This window comes from Mustela erminea, chromosome 7 (assembly GCF_009829155.1).
Source record: "Mustela erminea isolate mMusErm1 chromosome 7, mMusErm1.Pri, whole genome shotgun sequence".
NCBI classification, from domain to species: domain Eukaryota; kingdom Metazoa; phylum Chordata; class Mammalia; order Carnivora; family Mustelidae; genus Mustela; species Mustela erminea.
The window spans coordinates 83207954-83232015 of record NC_045620.1 but is presented as its reverse complement, the minus strand read 5'-3'; the positions used below and the strand labels follow the sequence as shown (position 1 = coordinate 83232015).

General features: G+C 40.8%; 1 long non-coding RNA gene across 1 annotated transcript; it reads left to right on the top strand.

The window, feature by feature from the left end:
- The first annotated feature begins 720 nt into the window (after positions 1–720).
- LOC116595650 lies at positions 721–13259 on the top strand. The gene is made up of 3 exons (XR_004287793.1): positions 721–1818; positions 11752–11884; positions 12872–13259. It is a non-coding gene; the product is annotated as an uncharacterized LOC116595650 (long non-coding RNA).
- The last annotated feature ends 10803 nt before the right edge of the window (positions 13260–24062 follow it).

Below are 24062 nucleotides of genomic sequence, written 5' to 3'. Positions count from 1 at the left end.
TATAAAGATGAGTAAAATAGAAATGATCCCTACCCTCATAATGCCAAAAATCTAGTAAAAGGAAGTGGATAAGTAAACAATTACAATGTGATGTGTAAGTGCTATGACAGAAATAAGATCTCAGTCTTTGTGGTTGGCAGAAAGCACATAGGAGGGGTACTAAACCAAACTTGGGAGGTCAGAGAAGGTTATTTAGATGAAAGTGATAACAATCAGGGACCGGAAAGAAGGGGGAGGTAACCAAGGATGAAGGAGGGTGGCAGATGAGGGCAGTGGGGAGAGGATTCCCAGCAGAGGAAACAGCTTGGCCTGTTCAGAGTCTCAGCACAAATAGAGAGCCGCACGTATTTGAGGAACTGAAGTTGAATGTGGCCAAGTGGAGAATAAAAGGAGGGAAATGGCAAGAGAAGAAGCCCAAGACACAGGCTGGAGACGTATCAGACAGCTTTTGTAAGAAAGCCAAGATATTAAGCTTTATCCTAATGGCCACAAGGAATCAGCGAATGCCAAGGGCAGATCTGCACTTTTGAAAGATCACTCAGCTGTACTGCAGAGAATGGGTGTGCAAGACTGGAAAGCAGAGCTCAAGTTTAGAATAGCCCAAGGGAGAGATGGTGGGGAACTGCATGAGGGAAGTAACAGTGAGAATGGAGAGAAGTGGATGGATCTGAAACATATTTAACACATTTAAGAGTAAACTTAGCAAGACTTTATGATTGATTAAAGAAGACCCATGACTGTTTTGGACAACTAGATGGATGGTTGTTTATTTACTAAATTGGACTAACAGAAGAGCAGGTCTGGGGGTAGGGGATGAAGGTAGTTTGAGATCACTATAATACATCCATGATGCTGCTCTGTTGCTTGTTGAATGTATGACTCTGAAGCCCCAAAATGAGATCTACCTTGGAGATGGTAATGAAGATTTGGGGATCACCAGCCTGAGGTCCTATAAGTGAATGAAACTTCCCAGGAAGTCGTGACCTAGACAGACAGGAAGATTAACATTTATGGAGTAAAGGAAAAAAAAAAAAAACTTAACAAGGACTGAGAAAGAGATGTCATTGGAAAAAAAGACAAAGCCAGGAGAGATAAATGATGTGGAAGCTAAGAAAAGAGAACGCATTAAGGAGTGGTGGTCTACAGAGTCACATTACTGAGAAGCAAAGCAAGTTGGGGACTGAGAAATATCCATTGATTTGGCTACAAGGAAGGTGTTGGTGACCCTGACAACAGTATTTTTGTGGAGTGGTGGGAGCAGAAACCATGCTCGGGAAGTTTGAGAAGATCCTAGAAAAGTCAAGTAGTTTGACTGTGGAGAGGAGGAGATGGGGAGGGTGTTAGAAAGGGAAGAGGGAGGAGAGGGAAGCAGGGAAGAAGAGAAAACTGGACAGGAATGCAAGGCTGAAGGAAGGTTTTTATGTGTTTGTTTTGCATATGAGAACTACTTGAGGATGGTTGAAACTGAAAAGGAGCCAGTGGAATAAAGGAGGAAGATAATAGACAGTAGTAGGGTAGTCTCTTTGTGGGATGGAAGAGACTGGGTCCTTAGCAAGGGAAAGAATTAGTCTTCAGAAGCTAATCTCACTGTAACTGGAGGAAAGGAAAAAAAAAAATGGGTGTGGATATGGATAATCTAGGAAGTGGGTCATGAGGGAGTAGTCTCTATTTAATGGGTTTTTGTATTTTCCTTCTGAAATAAGGAGAGACCAACTGCTGAGAGGGAAACGGGAGAAGGAAGAGAGAAAAGTTTGAAGAGAACAAATGAGATCTGAAGTGGTTACTGGAGAAAACTGGACACACTGCTAAGCAGCACAGGTGAGGTGGGAGAAGGTACTAGGTATTGGCTGTGATCTCTTAGTCATTTGACCATTAGCATTTAGAAACCCCAGGATTGGTATGGGGGAAGAAGTTAGAAGTATCATGATGCAACTTTGTTATATTCATTAGATTAGGTTACAAGTGACGGAAAAGCCCAAGTAATGTAAACATAAGAGATTCACTGCTCTCTTACACAAAAATCCAGTTAGGCTAATAAGGCCAAAGTAGAGCACCAAGGTGTCAAGAACCAAGATTCTTGCAAGCTCCTAGTTTTACTGGCCTCAGGATTTGACTTCCACATCCCTGTCCAGCAGTTTCTTCAATTCCTTCCTTTTTGTTTGTGTTCCAGTCAGCAGGAAGGAAGGATCAGGAGAAGCCCATATGCTACACATACTTAAATCCACTGGCCATAGAACATGAGACATCTTGTTGCAAGGGATACTAACAAATAGACTTTATTATAGGTGGCCCTGTGCCCAGTTACATTTTAAATTAAAGGCTTGAACCCAGACCATAGCAGATACTAATAGGGTTTATCAAGGTAGGTATAATAGAATGGGGGTTGGAAGAAGAAATATGCAGAGTCTGGGAAGATGCAAAATCTTTCAAAAATTAATCTCTGATCTCTTGGACTGGGGGTTGGGAGTAATCAGAATGATTCTAGCATTGTGTTAGAGTAGCCCAATGAGGTTTGTATGAACTCCACTGTGTGAAAGAAGACTCAAGTCTCACCCAACAAATTGAAGCTTGCAGGGCTCAGTCCTGGTGAGTTTGACTCCCGTGCCCAAATTCTTTCCATTACTTCCACGCTGCTCTTTGATGCCAAAGGGATAGACATGTCCAGGAGGGGGACAAATACCCCTCATCAATCCTTCCCATGCCTCAATCCAGGATGGCAGGCAAGACTGGGTCAGTAGGATTATTTTCCCTTTAGAAGTGATGGCCTACCTACTGAATGTATGGTATGTGTTTGGGGTACAAAGCGCAGACAGCATAGACAAGCTGGAGAGGCAAGATGGACAGCTTACAAAACATCAGTGCCAATGAAAGGAACAACCACAAGGTGCACAGAGAAGATTCCTGGCAAGATAAAAAGTACTTCATGCCAATTGTCAAGCATTCACTATCAGATTTTGTGTATCTGCCCTTTTTGGTTTATGTATTTATCTTTTTGTAATCTCTACATCCAATGCGAGGCTCAAACTCACAACTCTGAGACCAGGAGTTGTATGGTCTACCTACTGAATCAGCCAGGTGCCCCTGCATTTTTTTTTTTTAATTTCAGAAACTGTTCTTTTTCCCATTTTAATTTATTTTTGAAAGTTAATGCTTATGCCTGACACAAATGCAAAAGGTACAAAAAGTATACAGTAAAAAAATGTGTCTTTCTCCCTCTTCTGTGTCCCAGTTAACTTCCCTGGAGGCATCCAATGTTGACCGTCAACCCTTGCCCTCTTTTTTCCTTTCTCCCCCTCTGCCCATTTTGGGTGAGGTACATCAAGCTGAGCTTTCCTCATTCAGTAAAAAGAAACAGACCTTCCTAATGTAGCAATCTTGAAATGTATGCACTAAAAATCAGATATGCCAATAAAACAAAACATTGATTGTCTATAATGACTTCTTGCTAAAAAGTTCCCATTCCTCATGTGAGTGGAAAGAACCTGATGTTGCTGATTAAGCATAGCTCAGTCCCTTTAGATTTAAAACAGTCTGTCTTGGCAAACCCTCAGTCCTTCCTCAGCGTTTGTCCTTCATCCCCAGGCTTCTCTTCTGCAGGAGAGCTGCAGGGAGTCTGTCTGCCAACATCCAGGACTTCCCAGCTTCCTCTGGTGAGGAGATTGTTCTCCCCAGACTTTGGGCCTACACTGATTCCACATTCTACCAACAGCTACAGTCCCTGCCACAGCCTGCAGGGGTAATGATTCTCCCACCTTCTTGGCCCAAAACCAGGCCTCCTCCAGCCCATTCATCCTGTTAGCCTTTGCCATTTTCTCCTACGGAAAACACAACAGGCTCCTAGAACTGGAAGCACGGTCATAAGGCCTCTTGTTGCCTAACCACAGCATATCCACTTTTGTGTAGTTGGCCTGGTTCCAAATGGAAAGCTGGGTACACATCTCTTCAGCTTTAGGACTCTGCCACCACTCGCCTGGGGCAAGCCTGTGCTTATACCCTCTGAATCTTCCAACTTCCTGCCTGCTGCTTAAACTTGATCTTTTTTTCCTCTCATGGGAAAATGACTTTGACGTCATATCCTGTGTTCTTCCTGGCACTATCCGCGATCTGCTCAGGGGCAGTTCTCCAAGCTCTGCCTCATTGGTAGATAAAGTTACATTTTTTTTCCCCCTCTCAACACAGTCTGGCCTTTGCTGGTCAAAAGCAGTTGATTTCAAACTATTGTCTTGCCCGGATTTTTTAAAAACCCTACTTTGAAACTCAAAGCTAAATGACGACTTACCCATTCTTGGCTGTTTTTTGTTTTGTTTTGTTTTCTCTCTCTCTCTCTCTCTCTCTCTCACTCGCTCTCTGTAACTCAATGCATGCCATTGACTCAATGGGTTGGGGAGCCATGTGGACAAGGGTTTACTGGGAAGGCAACATAAGTTGTTTGGATATCTCACAAATGCTATTTCCATAACGTCAGCATAAGGTTTCCGGTGTTGGTTGAAGTGGTAACTTCCTTCCATAGCCAAACTACTTGACTTTGTCCTTGTGATAAATGCTACTAAGTTTGCATATTGGGAAATGGGTACACCCACTTTATGGTGTTGTAAGTGAACGTGACCCAAAAAAAAACTAGTGATTCCACCACAGTCCACCCCATTATGCTGGTACAAACCTGAGTCATCTGGCTTCCTTTCTTCTCCACACCCCACATGTAATCTACCTGGTATTTGGGGCCACTAAGGGGAGGGGGAGACGTTCCTATCTTCACAGAAGCACTGTATGGCCCAGCATGTCCTCTTTACTGAAACCCTAGGCCAAGTCACTAGCTCCTGTAATTGTCTCCTCCCAGCCATTGTCTCCCCACTTCTGTGTCTAATTCCTACAATCCATTCTCCACAAAGCCCCAGACTTATCTTTTTCACTTACCAGTTAGATTGTATCAACTTCCCAGCTTTCCTGCTTTAAATCCTCCATAAATTTCCTGTGGGTCTTTGATCTGGCTGGGCTTCCCTCTTGAGTCTCATCTCCTTATTCCTTTCTAAGCTGTCCCTCTTGCTCTGCTCCAGCTCCACTGCCCATCTTTCTGCCCTCACATACACCAGGTTCATTTCTTTCGTTTTTGTATTTTTTTTTTTTTAGGATCTTATTTATTTGAGAGAGAGAGACAAAGAGAGCACACGTGAAGGGTGGGGAGGGGCAAAAGGAAAAGAAGCAGACTCCCTGCTGAGCAAGGAGCCCCATGTGGGGCTCAATCCCAGGACCCTGCGATCAGGACCTGAGCCAAAGACAGATGCTTAACTGACTGAGCCACCCAGAGACCCCACACCAGGTTCATTTCTACCCCAGATCCTTTGCACTTGCTTTTTCTTTGCTAGCAGAGCTCCTCCCTAGAAGGCCACACTACTGCCCTCTTCTCAGTCTTCAGGTCTCAACTCAGATGTCACCAAATAACCACATCCCACCTCAGGTTCTATCTGCCATATTACCTTATTTAATCTTATTTATGGCACTTAGTTCCTGAAATTGTATTTATTTATTTACATGTTTATTACCTACCTCCCTCTCCCTTGGAATGTAACCACCATGGACAGAGACTTGGTTTGCCTTCTTCAGTACTGTTATTTTTTGCAGCAACAGTGCCTGGCACATGGTAAACACTAAATATTAAGGGACTGAAACCAGCTAATTTCAATCAGAGGGGCGAAGAAGGAAGACAATATTTTTTGAACTTCACAAGCACTAGTGGATACCTTTTTAATTAGTTTACCATTTAGAATAAATCATTCTACTAGTCTCCTTGTAAGGGAATCCTACGATTAATGTGGCTTTCTAGGGAGAAATGTGGCTGCAAGACAGAACAGCATCTATATTTATGTCACAGAAAAGCAATTTTTTCAAATAATCAAGTCAGATCAAAGCATAAATTGTTAGCCTTATTTGCCAGGTACACAATTTGAATGATTACATGTGTGCTGGTGTGTGCTTAACCTGCTGCCGGCTGCTTACTATTTTAGGGTCCGTGACTGCTGAATGTTGTTGATTTCTTTCCTTTTAAGTATGACTAAAGAGGCAGGGCTGATTCGGAGGCAAGATGTGAAAAAAGAGGCAACATGAGTGATTTTTTTCAGCCATACTATGAAACAATTACCAACAATCTTTAGGTATTTCTTGTACTTTCAAAACTGAACACAAGGCTCTGCTTGATATAGGCTATGAATTTGAAAAAGTGATATACCAGAAAATCTTGGAACAGCTGCATAGAACCGAAGCAGGGACTTTAAAGTGTGTCTCCAGGTGACACATGTTAGAACAAAGATAGGAGAAAAATTAGGCTCCTACTGGTCAAAATAGATGAGGTCAAAATCCTTCTCCTACACTGGTGTCAAAGTCTGAAATGCCTACTTTTAGAGCTTCTGTTTTTATCCAGGGTTTTGCTTTTAAAATGCAGATATTCCTGAAAATAGAGGAGACTGATTCATGAAGATATTGGAACTAATCAGATCCATGTTTCTTCCACTGGGAGAGATTATCCGTAAGAGAGCTTGAAAGAGAAAGGCAGAAACGCACTGGAGGAGACCAGAAGCACGAAGTCCAGCTTTTCTGAACATAGAATGGACCCAGTACAGTACAGTAGTCATTGAACTACTTTGGAGAATAATATTGTGGGGAGAGTTTTTGAGAGTGAGTTTTGTCATGTGAGTTTATCTGAAAAAAAAAAAAAAAGTGGATTTTTTAGACTTCCAGTGTTGCTATGCAATATGAATTTTGATGGATTTTTTTCCTAGTTAAGGTCCCAACAGGAAACAGATGGCACACTTAAATTAGGATAATTTGAAGAGTTTCTTTTCAAAGAGACTATTTACAAAGGGTTGCAGGGGTGTAGTGGAAACCCATGGGATAGTCTAAGAAGTAGGAGTTAGAAGCCGCAGAGTGGCTGACACCCTTTAGCCCTAAAGGAGTGATTTTCAGAGCTTGGAAAGGGAGAGCTATTCAGAGTAGACCACAGTAAGAGGAGCAATGACCCTGACACAGCCAGCCAGAGGCAAACTGATTGGGAAAAAGCCAACAGATGAACACTTTGACCTTCTTCTCCCTTCCTCTGGTCTTCCACCAGGGCTCCTCATTGGCCAAACCCAACTGGAGGTTAAAGGGAAAGGGGACACATTCCTACAGGGCCAGCCTCCCTGGGCAGAGAGGAAGGTCGGCCATGAAATAGTGGGTCTCAGGAGCAAGTGGAAGATACCCAGCATAATGATGCTTCTGCTCACTTGATAAGAAGTTCTGAGAAAGAGCCAGCCAACATCCCTCCCCTTTCCCACTCCAGGCTTTCAGAATGAAACTGCTGTGGGCTGTGGAGAGGAAAGAAGGTGTCCTTAAAATCAGATGCAGCGTTCTGATTAATATCTCAGAACTATACCTAGTTTCTGCATGAAGACTGTGTTTCTAACGGAAATTGTTAGTCCATGACATCAGAATGGCTGGAAAATTTAAGGGCCTACCAGAATTTTCATCCCAGAACAGAGAAAGGGGACCTTGCTCTCCTCTTGGACTACCTGCTGACTTCATACTTCATACCTGCTGACTTCATACCACTGTGAGGACAAAAATAAGTAAGGGTGCATTTCGGTTAGGTCAGAAATTTGTACTTATTCAACATACCAATCACATACCTTTACCAACTTTTTCACTTTATAGGTCATGAAACCACATTCCAGAGAGCTTGATTCCCATGCCCCATTTCAGCAAGCCATTTCACAGTCAAATCCCAACTAGAGGTAGGATTTAAGACATCTATAGGATATGCAGCTGCAGGCTTCCATAGGCAATTAGCACAGGGGAAAATTTCAAACAAGATCAAATACTTGTTTAGCTATCTTGGCTGTCTTTTGGGCTGCAGACATTACCCTTAGGTGGTGCAGTATATGGTGAGTAGGGAAGTCCCACTGGCTAGGCCAGGCTTCCTTGTTACAATGATTTGGGCCTCTGCTCTGAGGTTTAGACCTTAGTTTTAGAATTCAGAAACTCAATTCATCTGTTCACCTGAGAATAATCAGGTCCTGATGAATTGATGCATTTGCCAACCTGACTACAGGTTTCAGTCAAATGTCCATTGAATTAGCCTGAGAAATGTTATTATCAAAAAGGCAAGAGTGGTATCAGCTGGTCAACACTGTGTGGTTGAATTGTTTGGAGAAGGAAGTAGACAGATCGGACATTCACTTCCATTCTCAAGAAAGTAACTCAAATTATAAGTACCACTGGTTGTGGGTCAAAAATAAAAATTTACACGTAAATGACAACATATACTATTGATGAATTACTTTACTGATATGCCCTGCATTTTACAAATTCCTGGGTATTTTTTTATCTGTATATATGACAAAGTAGCAAAACCCTGGCTAAAACTTTGACCAGCCAGAACTTAATTAGAACCCTAAATTTAAAATGATTTCTTTTGGGGACACCTGGCTGGCTCAGTCAGAGGAACATGCAATGCTTGATTTGGTGTTGTGAGCTCAAGCCCCACGTTGGAGGTAGAGATTACTTAATAAATTAAAGAGTTTTTTTAAAGAAAGACTTTATTTTGGTACATATTCTAGTTAACTAATTCTTCTCAGCTCCAAATCCACTCTTCAGTGTCCCGTTCTGTGATGTGGCAGCTGAAACTAAATATTTTTCTTTTGTAGCTGGCCGTGATGGTTTGTGAATAAAGAGCACTGGAGGTCACTGCAGAGGGAGGGTTCTTTTCTTCCCCGTGTTGAGGGGATTTTCTTTCTCCTGCGGTGCGTGGCAGCCACGGGTGCCAGAATTTCAGCTGTGCTCAGTCCTGCAGCAAGTCTCAGAGGCACCCCAGTCAATGACCTCTTGCTTCTCCACCTGCCTTCCAGCACCTCACTCACTACACCCTCTCCAGTGAGGTCAGCTTCTCAGGCTTGGGGGAAGAAAGGCTCTGTTTCATTGTATTCCTTCCTTGGACCTGCAGCCCTAGCCCTAAAGCAGGCATCCTCCTGGGAGCAGGATGGGGGTGGGGGGTGATAAAGGTTTCTGGGAGCAGGAGGTTGGTGTGAAATGTCAGGTTTTTCCAATGGTGTGTGCAACCCTCCAAAGGAGCACAGAACTTAAACAGATATACAGTGTATCTGCAGCACTAAAATTTAATGCAAGGGAGGCACAAAGGGGAAAAAAAAAAAAGCCTAGGAAATCTCTTTAGGGGAGCAATAATGGAAAAAAATTAGGGAACGGTGTTCAAAAAGCAGCAGCAGCTCCCCATACCCACCATCCCTCATTCTTTAGAATCCCCTTTACTCCAGAGTAGTTAATCCCATTTTTAGTTAACCTAATTCATATTACACTTTCCCTCTTCCAATTATTATATGGTTTCTGTCATCTAACTGGACTTTGATACAGTGCACCTGACTTTTATGATAAAAAGACAAATCAGAGGTTGAATTTTAAAAAATTTCAAGACATTTTCTAGAACCTGCAGAGATTAATCTCCAGCTACTCATATCTTGTACAGTAGGAATATATGTTAGGATGATGATCTGGAGACCATAATGGATACTGAATGACCAAAGATAAGCTGTTAATCTGAATTTGGTGAAGCAGAAAGATTGGTAAAAACTACAGTTGAAGCCACACAGGTTTTCTGAATAGCATTTAACTGGTCCAACATGTACTATCACAATTGAACACCTTTTTTGCTCGTAACTCTCAAATGCCAAACTCTATAATAATGATGATGACAGTGATAATAATGATAGCCAACATTCACTGGCTACTTACTAAGCTCTGTCACTTGGACAAGAAGACTGAGAATGAATAGAAAAAAGCCCAAAGTATGAGAAAGGAGGCCAACTAGGAAGCTGCTACAGGAGTCCCAGCATGAGGTGACGGTGGCCAGAACAAGGGAAATAGAAGGCATGCAGCTGCCTCACCAGTGCCCAGAGCAGAAAGGGCTCTCTAGCCAGTTCAGCAATTATTCGGTTTACCACCAGAGAAACAGGACTTGAGTTAGAGGTAGAATCTTTAGCTCCTACCAGGTGGCCAGTACTCTGTTACCCAAAAAGGTAGGGGGACTCTATAATAACCACACGTTCCTTGGCGCCTTATGGTCCCTTAGAAAGCTATAAAATGATAATGCCAATAGAAGAACACGTAGAATATATTTCAGACTTTGGAGTGGGGAAGAACTCTGTAAGTCAGAGGTTTTTTTTTTTTTTTTCAAATAAATCCTTAAGATGTCTGAGATTCTTTTTTTTTTTTTTTAAGATTATTTATTTATTTATTTGACAGAGAGAGATCACAAGTAGGCAGAGAGGCAGGCAGAGAGAGAGAGAGGAGGAAGCAGGCTCCCTGCTGAGCAGAGAGCCCGATGCAGGACTCGATCCCAGGACCCTGAGATCATGACCTGAGCCAAAGGCAGTAGCTTTACCCACTGAGCCACCAAAAAGCACCAAAAAGCACCAAAAAGCACAGCCATAACCCAAAATTGGGACAGATTTAGCCTCACCAAAATTAAGGATTTCTGTTCAATGAGGGCTGTTGTCGACAAACTTGTGCAGAGAGAGGACAGACAGAAAGAAAATATTTAGAAGATATTCCAAACCAACAGAGAATTAAAACCAAACATATATATGATTTCACTCATATGTGGAATTTAAGAAACAAAACAAGGGCACCTGGGTGCCTCAGTGGGTTGGGCCTCTGCCTTTGGCTCAGGTCATGATCTCAGGGTCCTGGGATCGAGCCCTGTGTCAAGCTCTCTGCTCAGCAGGGAGCCTGCTTCCTCATCTCTCTCTCTCTCTCTCTCCACCTGCCTCTCTGGCTACCTGTGATCTCTGTCAAATAAATAAATAAAAATCTTTTAAAATACATTAAAAAAAAAAAAAAGAAACGAATGAGCAAAGAAGAAGAAGAAGAAGAGAGGGAGAGTCAGGCAAACCAAGAAACAGACTCTTACCTCAAGAGAGCAAACTCATGGTTACCAGAGGGGAAGTGAACAGGAGATGGGTTAAATAGGTGATGGGGATTATGAAGGGCACTTGTGATGAGCACAGGTGTTGTATGGAAGTGTGGAATCTCTATATTGTACACCAGAAACTAATATCACACTGTTAACCAACCTGGAATTTAAATAAAAACTTTTTAAAAACTTAGCCTGGGTGGCTCAGTGGGTTAAGCCGCTGCCTTCGGCTCAGGTCATGATCTCAGGGTCCTGGGATCGAGTCCCGCATCAGGCTCTCTGCTCGGCAGGGAGCCTGCTTCCCTCTCTCTCTCTCTCTGCCTGCCTCTCCATCTGCTTGTGATTTCTGTCAAATAAATAAATAAAATCTTAAAAAAAAAAAAAAAAAAACTTAGCCTATATAAGGAGCTCCAAATGAAGAACCCAAAAGAAACTGTTAGAGAAGAAAAGTACTCAATGACACTGTTTGTTAAAAACAGTAAAGCAGATTTTATTTAGGACGATCGCCGTGAGGTTTTATGGTAGGGGGAATTGGGCTCAACTAGGAATACAGCATGGCCAAGTGAGAATTTGTAGCTAAGGGGTGGGGGTGGGGTCAGTGGGTGGGAAATTACTAAGAGGAAACATCGGGAGTAAGGGGGCATCTGGCTAACCCCCGGTCCCAAAATTCTTGCTGAAGGCAGGTCGGGGAGACAACCCCTGGGGGCAGTGGAGCACGAGGAACCTGATTAGATATCAGGGGTGGGGGGTTGTTGCTGAAACTGGATTTTACAAAGAAGTGTGCATAATGTTCCTAGGAGAAGGTTCAGGAAACTGAGTAGTTCTGTCGAGCACAGAATTTTGTCAGAGCATCAACAGAGCCTATGAATAGCCCGTTCTCAGAAGTGGAAAGCTGACCTGGAAGAATTGAAGAGAAGTTCGATATTACAGGTAAACAGGAAAACTGCCAATTGAGACTAATTACTCTCACACCCCAATAGATTTGTAAAAATTAGAAAGCTGGGCAATGAGCTGGCAGTCTTGCCAAAGATGTGGGGAAAAAAGAACCCTCACATGCCACTGGCATGACTATAATTAGATATGGGCATTCTTTGTGCACCCATGCTCGCATACATGTACACTAGAATTCTATGGATGACTCGGGAATCCCTCTTCACACAGGTTCCTAAGGAGACGTGGGTATATGAATGTACGAATGTGTTTATCACAGGCTCCTTCATGGTACAAAGGAATTGGAGGCAGTCTGGGTATCTATCACTAGAGGAGTGGATATGTTAAATGTATTGGACACATAATATGAAACTTTATTGCAGCAGTTCAAAGAAATTAGCTACATGTGCATAAAGGAACAAGGAAAGAACTTAGAAACAGCATTGTGTAAAAAAGCAATCAACAGGGACACCTGGGGGGCTCAGTTGGTCCAACTCTTGATTTCGGGTCAGGTCACGATCTTAGGGCGGTGAGGTTGAGCCCTGTGTTGCCCCGTGTCACACTCCCCAGTGGGTGTGGATCCTGCTTAAGATTCTCTCTCTCCCTCTCTTTCTGCTCCCCCCCCCAAAAAGCAATAAACAGAATAAGAGCCATTGAACAATACAGATTGAAAACACATACATTCATAAAACAACAGTATAAAACCCAACTCAGGGATACATGCATTTCCAAGCACATATTAAATTCATTAGAATGGCTGTGAATGCTGGAGATGATTGGGGAAAGGGGAAAAAAAAGAAAATAATAAAGTAAAATAAAACAAGAAAAGGCCTTGCATGGATGATTGTGTACCATGAGCTCCAGAGGGTGATTAACTCAAGTCTTTGCAAAGTCCAAAAAAAAAAAAAAAAAAAAAAAGAATCTAAACCCTATATTTCTTGAACTTTTTCCATTCCGCAAATGAGATGTGCTGTTTGTCTTTTTTAGGTAATCCATGTAAACGGCTGAGTGAGTAGCCCATCCATCTACCCAGGCTTTCCAGGTCTCAGGGCACATTTGAGTGAAGCAGACATCCACGAAAAGCCAGTGGGTGAGAACAGTGTGGAGGGTACACCTGTAAACTGAATTCTAGAAACCAAAGCCTAATAGCAGCCTTATTTATGAAACTAGATATGCAGTGCAAAACCCATAATGAACTTATTGTAGTGGCAGATCTGTGACCTGACTTGGTTATTTCCAACCAGCGAAAAGAAAATTTGAGATATTATTTAACTATGACATTTCCCAGACATCTGCAAAGACATTTCAGTTGGCAAAGGGGGATTATGTGGCATCAGCAGAACTATAAAAATGCATATACACATCGGGGTGTCTGGGTGGCTCAGTGGGTTAAGCCTCTGCCTTCAGCTCAGGTCACGATCTCAGGGTCCTAGGATCAAGCCCCGCACTGGGCTCTCTGCTTGGCGGGGATCCTGCTCCTCCTCCCCGCCCCCACCTGCCTCTCTGCCTACTTGTGATCTCTGTCAAATAAATAAAATCTTTTTTTAAAAAAATGCATAAACATACATGTCAGTGTGTCTACAAGGATTTTTTAAAGTGAATTACCTCAGGATTCTGTTTGCTTCAAAATGCCTTCAATCAAACAGGAAACAGCCCTGGTTTGTTTCCAGGGCTCTTTCTTTTTAAACCTGCCAGGTCTGTCCTCTTGAAGGGAACAGAGAGCCAGTGAGCCTGAGTATTGCTCTGTTTCTGAGAAGGACCAGATTACACCACCTGCAGAATGAATCGGTTTGTCCTTTTTCAGTTCATTCTTTCTCTTTTTCAACTGCCTGCCTAGACAATGGATTTCTGGGAATTCACTTGTCTTTTGTTTGGGGTTTGCGTTTTAGGGTTTTTGTTTTGTTTTGTTTTGTTTTGTTGGTTTTTCGGTTACCTTTAAAACTGTAGCCACCTAACTTAAAGGACACTCTGAAGTTGGCAGCATCTGCTTTCCAGAGAAAACCTGAGAGGTGGGGAAGTGAGGGAATGAGGAGTGAATTCTTGATTCTTCAGTGCTGCACTAACACTTGCCCCTGCCTGAGTTGTCCTTTGTCCTTAAAAGCCCATTTCTTTGCCATCAGAAGGAATAATTCTATAAAATGTATTCCATCAGGATATTGAGTTATTTGAAAACATTTTCTTGCCTTACACAGGTTTCGCCTGCAGGTTTTGCTGCCAGTATATCAAGCTAGCCTTCAGCAGGCCAGGTTTAATTAAAGAGAACTTTAAAATGTATGTACACGTGAATGGATACAAGTTTTCAAAACGATATATCGATATACTACTAAAGTTAAGCTATTACAAAGTCTTAGAACTTTATAGAAGAAAAGAACCTTAGCAATTACTGACCTCAGCTTCTTTATTTCTTTTCTGTCTCCCCTGCAACCCCTGCAACATACTCAGAAGCAACATTTCCACATAAGGAGCCCCACCTGAGAAGGACAAACATCTATACCATAGCTTGGAAAGATTTCCTTTCTCATTCTTACCTGACACCAAGCTTATTCATTTTTAGAGACCATTTGGTGCCAGTGGGTGATAAAAATGATAGAGTGATTTATAGACTTTTCTTGTTTTATTGACGAGACTATCGCTTCATCTTGAACTGGAAGACATAAGGCAGCCATCTACGGGGCACTGGAATGTGAAACGAGTCCCCAACTGCAGAGCAGCTCTGAGTACCTATATACTGTTTACTGCCCTTTTTAACCTTACAATTAAATTCCACACTGCCTCTGCTATTAATTAATGTATTCAACGAAATGTATTCAACGAAATGAATAATGTATTCAATGAAAAGGTTTCTATTGGCTATTAGTATTAAAGTATTTGCTATATTATCAAGAGCCTAATGGGACATGGGACTCTTGATCTTGGGGTTGTAAGTTCAAGCCCCAGGTTGGGTGTAGAGAGTAATTAAAAATAAATAGCCTAAAATATTGTTAATTAATTAATGATTTTTATGATACAGTATCTGACTAGTTTTTCAAAAGCCAGTATCGGGTATTTGGATTTTTAAAAAATTTTATCGCACATATTCATGTAGAAAAGTTGCAAAATACGGCCGAACAAAAAAGAGACAACTTTTCATAACTTCACCACATACAGAAAATAGCATTTTCCCATATATACTTCTACTAATTTTTGTCTTAAACAAGATTTTACTTCAAAATTTTCACTCAAATAGACCTGTTTCTACAAAGGTGAGCTTCTGAGAAACCAACTTCCTTTGTGCAGACAGCAGATTCTGCTCTGGAGGGAAGGAAGTGGCGCATATCCTGCCTCACAGGGGGTCATTGTTTCTCTATCAGAACTGGCTTAGTGCCTTCTTCAGCCAGAAGGACAATTAGGTGACAGAATCCAAGAGTTCGACCTGCCTTAGAAGAAGTGGCTTAAAGGCGAATTTTACTCACATATGGAGTGTGTTAGGCACTTTCCACGCCTTCTCTATGATTATTACAATCCAGAAAAACTTGAGCTTGAATCCCAGCTATTCCTTACTAGCCTGGTAATGGTGGCTAAGTTAAGAAAGCCCTTTGCCACAGTCTCTTCATCTGTTAAATAGGGAAACAAGAGTACCACCTCACCAGGTTCTCGTAAAGACCAGTGAGCTTACAACCAAGTCTTGAGTGCCTGGCCTGCTGTAAGACTTTAACAAATGTCAGCAGCATTATTGTTGTGGTTGTGGATTGCCATGGGGATTATATGAAATACTGTATTTGAAACTCCTGCCATACTTTGGCATTATTATTACAATACTTAGTATTACAGGGAGGGTTTGTTTTTAACCACCCACATTTTCCTTTGGCAACCCTCCCCAGTTTTTGACTCCAGTCCAGGGCTGTTTGGTAGAACTTTCTGTGATCATAGAAATTGTCCATAATCTGTGCTGGCCAGTATGGTAGCCATCCACCAAATGTAGCTAGTGAGCTCTTGAAATGTGGCTAGTACAACTGATGGGTTGAATTTTTAGTTTTAATTTTATTTAATTTTCATTAATTTAAATAGTCACAGCTAATCCCATGATTTCTCTGTTCCTACTCCTGTCTGATTGCTTTAATTGCCTTTAAGCATATGCAAATTCACCTGTAGGAACTCTAGGGAAGGTCTCCTCATTCACATTCAGTTTTGAATAACGTCATTTTCTACATGGTACGTTGGTACATTCTGGATAAATGATAAATTACAGTGCCACCGTTCATAAAGTAAAAACAATCTGGATGTATTTCCAGCGTCAATCTTCTCCACCAAGTCTGGTTTTCCATAAGCGTTTTGGGTTTTTTTGTTTTTATTTTTAAAATTTATTTGTTTATTTTAGAGCAAGAGCATGGGTGAGGCAGAGGCAGAGGGAGAGAAGCAGACCCCCCACCAAGTTCGGACCCCAAGGCAGGCCAATCCCACCACCTTTGAGACTGCAACCCAGACTGAAACCAAGAGTCCAACGCCAACCCACTGAGTCACCCAAGTGCATTTTGTAAACTTGCATGAGAAGAACTTAATAACCTTTAAAAAAAAATTTGGCAGTTTAATCTGAAAGGCTGTTTTATCAAGCCCCATGTTAAGCATAAAGCTTACTTTGGAAGGAAGGAAGGAAGGAAGGAAGGAAGGAAGGAAGGAAGGAAGGAAGGAAGGAAGGAAGGAATAACTGCTTTACAGATCTGGAATGAAAAGGGAATGATAGCTCTGCTGTCAGCTACTCTCCCTCACAGTCCCCAGCCGGGTAATTCTTGATCTGCTCTGATTCTGGGTCTTGGGGTCAGTTCTGTGCTTCCCTGTGGACTCTGGCTCATGGCCCCCTCCTGAGCATCAGGCTGACAGCATTTACCCATCCCTGGTGTGGAACCAGAGCTGGGTAGGCTCCCTGAGGGCAGCCACTGAGTAACTCATTTTCTAGGTTCCAGGGTCCCTGCTTCTCTTCTCTGTTATGAAGCCAATTTCAACTTCAGGGATTAGATAAATCACCTGACCCTCATATCAAAGAAAAGTTTTAAATCCCAAACCAATTTTCTTTAGGGAAGCCTAGCTCTTCCCTCTCCTGGGGAAAGGCTGCCACCTGCTGTACGAGATCAGCATTGGGTTTTTCCAAGGTCACTAAACAGCCACTTCCTCTATACAAATGAGTGTATTGCACAACCCCACCTGCCTTCCCCTCAATGTGTCAGGACTGCAAAGAGGAAAACCAGTAGACGTTCCAAAACTGGAGGGCACCAAAGCAGACTCATCCATAGGAATGGTGCCCAGAAGGAATTGGCATCTCTCTCTGATTAGAAGAGCATTTATTCTTCACCACTCAGCCGCATTATTTTTTTCAAGTTGGCTCATAGTAACCTACATAAAATCTCTTGTTGTTGAGAGGCTTCTTATTTCTTGACTCTTCCAGTTCTATGTATCTTTATCTATTCTTCACCGTCCTGGCGAGTCTTTGGTAGGAGAAAGGATGAGAATAGAATAAAAACTGATGATTTACAGGTAGCATCTTTCTTCAGAAATCCTAAAACTCAATGAAATACACTGTAGTGACGAGTGCTGATGGCTGCCATCCGAGACCTGGCTGAATCTTAGAAGCAGCACGTTGAGTGAAGTAAGCCAGACACCAGGCAATATGCCATCTACTGATGTGAAGTTTGTAATGGAATTCTATGTCTATGAAGTTCAAAAACAGTCAAAACTCAATGAAGCTGGTAGCGGTTAACTATGGGGGTGGGACAGTGGTGGGGTTTAGGACACACAATCCCCAAAGATGGCATCTTGGCATATTGAATATTTTAAGCTGAAAGAGTTAGAAAAGAGAGAACAGGAAAGTCACTCTGACCTCTCCCCCTCATCATTTCCCTCTTCTCCTCTGAAACAGGTCATAAAACTCATGTGAGAGGTGGCCTCCCTATACCAAGAGGAAAGACTCATTCTTAACTTGGAAGATAAAGAGATGCCAGGAAGAATCCTAACAAAACACACCTTGCTAAGTTCCCCCAGTTTACTGTAATTACCTCATACTCTTTAACCTATCACACTCCTCCAAAACTGTCCATTTGTCATCAAACTAGCATTAAAAATACACAGCTTTGTAGTTTTTTGGGGGACAGGGGGGTTTTCACTTCCTGATGAAGTTTCCTAAGTAAAACTCATATTAAATAAATGTGTATGCCTTTCACCTGTTAATCTTTCTTTGTAAGTTTACTTTTCAGACCCAGCCAAGGACCCTAAGCGGGTCGAGGAAAACCTGTTCTTTGCCTACAGCAATGTATTGATTGATGTAGATGATCGAAGTATTGATATATATCAATAAGAAATCCTTGTTAGAAAAATTAAATATTTATGAGTAAAATAATATGATACCTGAGGTTTTTTTTTTTTTAAGAAAAGTTCAGAAAAATAATTAGGTATGGATAGATAAAACAAAAATATAGAATTTAATAATGTTAAGTTGTAGGATGGATACATCACAGTCCATTATTCTATTCTCTCTACTTTTATGTATTTGAGTGTTTTTATAATAGTTTTTAAAAATCATGTCTGAGTTTTTTTTTTAAGATTTTTTATTTATTTATTTGGCAGAGAGAAATCACAAGTAGACGGAGAGGCAGGCAGAGAGAGAAAAAGGGAAGCAGGCTCCCTGCTGAGCAGAGAGCCCAATGCGGGACTCAATCCCAGGACCCTGAGATCATGACCTGAGCCAAAGGCAGCGGCTTAACCCACTGAGCCACCCAGGCGCCCTGAAATTTTAATCTTAGCGAAGACAACACAAAATCTAAAAGTCATAAATAGAAAAAAAAAAAGAGAGAGAGAGAGATTCCACATCTGTTCCAGCTCTTCTCTTCCATCATAAAGTCTATAAAGTAAAATGCTGGCTTTACTAGCCCCCTGGCATTGAGGCCAAATGTGACCTAATGCTAGTAATGAAGGTGTAGGCAGAAATCATACATTATAGCCACAGACATAAATAATATAAATCAAAATAACAGTGAGGTATCATCTATTTTTTCATCTATTGGATTGATAAAGATCAAAGAATTTGTTAATACCAAATGTTGACAGTTTGAGGACACAGTTGTTCTTTTCTACTGTTAGTAGAAACCTAAGTTTATAGAAAGTATTTTGGAAGGATAATTTGGAAATATCTATCAAAATTCTCCTGAAAGCAAAAGCAACATTTAAGTGGTAAGAGTGGGCATGGACTTGCCATGATGAGCACTGGGTGACGTATGGAAGTGTTGAATCACTATGTTGTACACCTGAAACTGACACAACACTGTACGTTAGCTAACTGGAATTAAAATAAAAACACCAAAAAACATTTTTTTTAAAAAAAGAGTAGGCATGGAAAGGAGGCAACAGGGAGAAGAGTCTATGTAGAGTCAAAGGGGATTCATTATATGACTGACTAAATATGGAGAAAAGGTTCTGAAATTACTAGGGATGTTAACAGAAATAGGGAGTCAGGAGGAGGCACTTGTTTGGACAGCAGATAAATAATCCAGTTTGGGATATGTTATGTTTTCTGATACTTTCACAAAGTCTCTCTATATCTAGAGTCTAGATGTTTAGATGCTCATATAGAAGATTAATAATTTCATTAAGGAATAATCCAGGAACTCACTCTATCACTTAGTTTCAACTGTAAATAGGACCCACTTCAAGAAAATGTACTTCAAACAATGGCCAGACTTTCTTTTTCTTCTATCCAACTGACAAAGATTTTTTTTTAATAACTTAGTTTGACAAAGATGTAGGGAAATGGATACTTGTCGTATAGGTTGGTCCATATAAGTGATTACAACTTCTGGAAGACAATTTTACAGTATATAGCAAAAATCTAAAAAGTGTTAGGCCTTTTGAGCCATAAATTCCAATTCTACCTGAAGAATATATGTAAATGTTTTTATTTAATTGTTCTCCATCAAACTCATATATGTACACGGTACTAGAAAAATAAATTATTCTAAAAGACATAGAAGAACACAGTGCAAACTCTCCTCCCTCTCCTACCCATACTGCTCTTGAAAGGCCACCACTTCCAACATCTAGCTGTTTGATCTGTTATTTACATCTTTATGTTTAAATAATGTATTCAGCTATTTCTTTTTTTTTTTAAGATTTTATTTATTTATTTATTTGATAGAGAGAGAGAGAGAGTAAGTAGGCAGAAAACTAGGCAGAGAGAGAGATGAGAAGCAGACTCCCTGCTGAGCAGAGAGCCCCATGCGGGCTCGATCCCAGGGCCCTGAGATCATGACCTGAGCCGAAGGCAGAGGCTTAATCCACTGAGCCACTGAGGTGCCCCCCCACTCCCTTTTTTTTTTTTTTAATATAGTTGACTCACAATGTTACATTAGTTTCAGGTGTAAAACATAGTGATCCAACAAGTTTATACATTATGCTATGCTCACAACAGTGTAGCTGCCATCTGTCTCTCTACAAGCTATTACAATATCATTGACTATATTCCTTATGCTGTGCCTTTTATTCCCATGGCTTGTTCATTTCATAACTGGAAGTCTGTATCTCCCATTCCCCTAAACCCATTTTGCCCAACACCCTCCACAGCTCCCCTCAGTAACCATCTGTTGATTCTCTCTACTTATAGGTCTGATTCTGCTTTTGCTCATTTATTTGTTTGTTTTTTAGATTCCATTTATAAGTGAAATCACATGGTATTTGTCTTTCTCAATCTGACCTATTTCACTTAGCATAAGGCCCTCTATGGCCCTTCCATGTTGTCCCAAATGGCAGAATCTCATTCTTTTTTTAAGGATACATAATGAGCCACTGTGTGTGTGTGTGTGTGTGTGTGTGTGTGTGTGTGTGTGTGTGTGTGTGTATACCACATCTTCCTTATCTGTCTATTTGATGGACATTTAAGTTACTTCCATATCTTGGCTCCCCTAAATTCTGCTACATCTCTTCAAATTAGCGTTTTTATTTCTTTGGGGTAAATACCAAAGGAATGGTATTAATGGATCATATGGCATTTCCATTTTTAATTTTTTGAGGAAACTCCATACTGTTTTCCACAGTGGCTGCACCAGTTTGCATTCCCTCCGATAGGGCCGGGGGACTCCTTTTTCTCCACTTGCTCACCAACACTTGTTTCTTGTGTCTTTTATTTTAGCCACTCTACAGTTGTAAGGTGATGTCCCATTGTGGTTTTGATTTGCATTTCTCTAATGACCAGTGATGCTGAGCATCTTTTCATGTGTCTGTTAGCCATCCGTATGTCTTCTTTGGAAAAATGTCTGCTCCGTTCCTCTGCCCACTTTTTTTTTTTTTTTTTAAGATTTTTATTTATTTATTTGACAGAGATCACAGGTAGACGAGAGAGGCAGGCAGAGAGAGAGGAGGAAGCAGGCTCCCTGCCGATCAGAGAGCCCGATGTGGGACTCGATCCCAGGACCCTGGGATCATGACCCGAGCCTAAGGCAGAGGTTTTAACCCACTGAGCCACCCAGGTGCCCCGCTCTGCCCACTTTTTAATTGAATTGTTTGTTTTTTTGGTGTTGAGATGTATGAGCTCTTTGCATATTTTGCATATTAACCCCTTATCAGTTATATCACTTGCAAATATCTTCTCCCAGTCAGAAGGTGGCCTTTTTGTTTTGCTGATGTTTCCTTTGTTTTGCAGATGCATTTTATTTTGTTGTTGTCTCACTAGTTTATTTTTGCTTTTGTTTTCCTTGCCTTAGGAGACATATCTAGAAAAATGTCTCTATGGCTGGGGTCAGAGAAACTACTGCCTGTTTTTTCTCATAGGATTTTAATGGTTTCAGGTCTCTCATTTATGTCTTTTCACTCTGTCTTTCTTGGTTTGTCAACTGAAAATATACTCTATTGACATCCTGTTATGGTAGTTGAGGATTTAGCTTTTCATTCAACTGCCACCTCCACTTCCCCACCTCCTCCCACTATAGTTTATCATAATCTTTAAATGTCATGTAGCAAGACTTTTTGGCAAAAACATCATAAGGCAAAAATGTGTTGATTAATTCAGTAGTCAATATTTACATACTTATGAACATAAAGATTTTCAAATGTCGAACAGCTAGCATATATTTTTTCAAACCTGCAAATGCAAAGCTGTGAAACAATTTATCAGCTCTTTTTTTTTTCCTCAAAAAAATCCATCCTCTTTTTTTCATATTGAAGTGTAGTTGACACACGGTGCTATGTCAGGTGTATAGCAGAGTGATTTGACAAGTCTATTCATTACCCTATGCTCACCACAAATGTAGGCACCATCTGTCCCTTGTCCACTTGATTAATCAGGACTGGCTGTGCCCTAGGCTTTGAGGCATTGCTGTCATTCTAGGACTTCCTCTCATCCTCTAGCTTAGTTCTCCCATTTCCTGGACTCTTGGTCTTCTTTCTCTGTTGACTTTCTTATCTCTGAAATAGTAATTTCCTCAGAAATTACCCTCAGAAAGGGTACATAAGATGTAAATTTTTGAGATCTTGATTCTCTAAAAATGTCTTTATTCTATGCTCACACTGTATTGATGGCTGGATATAAAATTTGTAGGGAAACACAATTTCACTTCAGAATGTTGACAGTAACATTACATTGCATTCTAGAATTGAGTGATGCTGGTTGAGAAGCCTGAAATTATTGTTCCCCCCCTTCTTTTGAATGGTTGGTTTGTTTTGCCTTCGTTTTGACACAATCAGTCTTCTCCTCTTTGGAAACTTTTATGATCTTTATTCTCAGTGCTCCGTTTCATAATCTTGTCCTTGTTATAGGCCTTTTTTCATTCATTGGGATGGATATTTCAACCTGGAGATTCGTGTTCTTCAATCAGATGATTTTTCTTGGGTTTTATCTATAATTTTTTTCTCCTTCATTTTGTTCTATAGTCTCTAGAACTCTAGCTGAAATGGAATTTCTGTTTGATGTTTGTTAAGTTTCCTAACTTACCCCGCTATTCTCTATCTCTTTGTCTTTTGTTTGATGTTCTGGGACGTACCTTCAATATTCTTTTGAACTTTTTTTCTGATTTTTTGTTTCAGGGATTATATTTTTGATTTTTTTTTTTTTTTTTCAGTAATCTCTACACCCAACATAGAGCTGAAATTCATGGCCGAAGATCAAGCGTCGTACACTCCACCAACTGAGCCAGCCAGGCACACTGTATTTTTAATTTTTTTTTAAGGATTTTGTTTATTTATTTGAGAGACAGGGAGTGAGAAAAAGAGAGAGAGAGAGAAGAGCAGAAGCAGGGGGAGGGGCAGAGGTAGAAGCAGACTCCCCATTGAGCAAGGAGCCATCAAGGCTTAATTCCAGGACTCCGGGATTATGACCAGAGCCGAAGGCAGATATTTAACTGACTAAGTCACCCAGGTCCCCCAATTTTTGATTTTCAAATTATTTTTAGAAAGGGTTTTTTTTGTTTTTTTTTTTTTTGGTTGTTGGGTCCCCCCCGCCCCCCCTCGCATCCTGCATTAAGTTTGTTTCCTCTGAGTTCCTTTTGGTTTGTTTGTTTGTTACCTGTGATATTATGGGTATTTCTTCATTGTTTTCTCTCTGTTCTTTTTGGAAGTGAGAAAAATCAACTAAGAAAGCAAACTGAAAGCCCTTGCTGAGGTGGGGGGAGAGGTCAAATGGTGGGATCCTTTTAGGGTGATCCTTTGATACACTGACCTTTTTATTGTCTGATTATAAAACACCAGTCTAGGAAAATACTTTTTTCTCAGGGTATTTAGTTTGTCCATTGAAGAATTCTCCATTACCCTGTTTTAAATGTTTTGTGATCAAGGTGTAGAAAAAGATGTGAGTAACATTTGAGTTACTACTATGTACTGACCTTGTTTGTATATTTAGGCTGTTGCAACCAAAGAAATTCAGGTTACATGTCTGTAACATGTATACTCACATGAAAAAATAGCCTGGAAATACACATACCAAAATTTGAAAATCATTATCTTATTGTGGATTCATGGGTGATTTTAATTTTCTTCTTTTTTCTCAAAATTTGTATGTATGTTTCAAGATTATGTAGTAAAAGCAAACCATAAGAAACAGACTTTTTTTTAATGGACAAAAAATTTCAACAGATGTTTCACCAAAGAAGATATACAGATCGCAAATAAGTACCCGCAAAGAGGCACAACATCTTTGGTCATTAGGGAAATACAAATTAAAACCACAATG